This window comes from Arachis duranensis, chromosome 1 (genome assembly GCF_000817695.3).
Source record: "Arachis duranensis cultivar V14167 chromosome 1, aradu.V14167.gnm2.J7QH, whole genome shotgun sequence".
Taxonomy (NCBI): domain Eukaryota; kingdom Viridiplantae; phylum Streptophyta; class Magnoliopsida; order Fabales; family Fabaceae; genus Arachis; species Arachis duranensis.
The window spans coordinates 71,936,328-71,936,594 of record NC_029772.3 but is presented as its reverse complement, the minus strand read 5'-3'; positions in this window follow the sequence as shown (position 1 = coordinate 71,936,594).

Here is a 267-nt window from a genome sequence, read left to right as displayed (position 1 = left end):
TACTGAAAAGGCAGCTTCTGAAGAAGCTTATGATCCTGAGAACCCTGCCATGGCAGAGGTTAATTACATAGGTGAACCTTATGGAAACACCTATAACCCATCATGGAGAAATCACCCAAATTTCTCCTGGAAGGATCAACAAAAGCCTCAACAAGGCTTTAACAATGGTGGACGCAATAGGCTGAATAATAGTAAGCCATATCCATCATCTTCTCAGCAACAGACAGAGAACTCTGAACAAAATAATTCTAATTTAGCTAATATAGT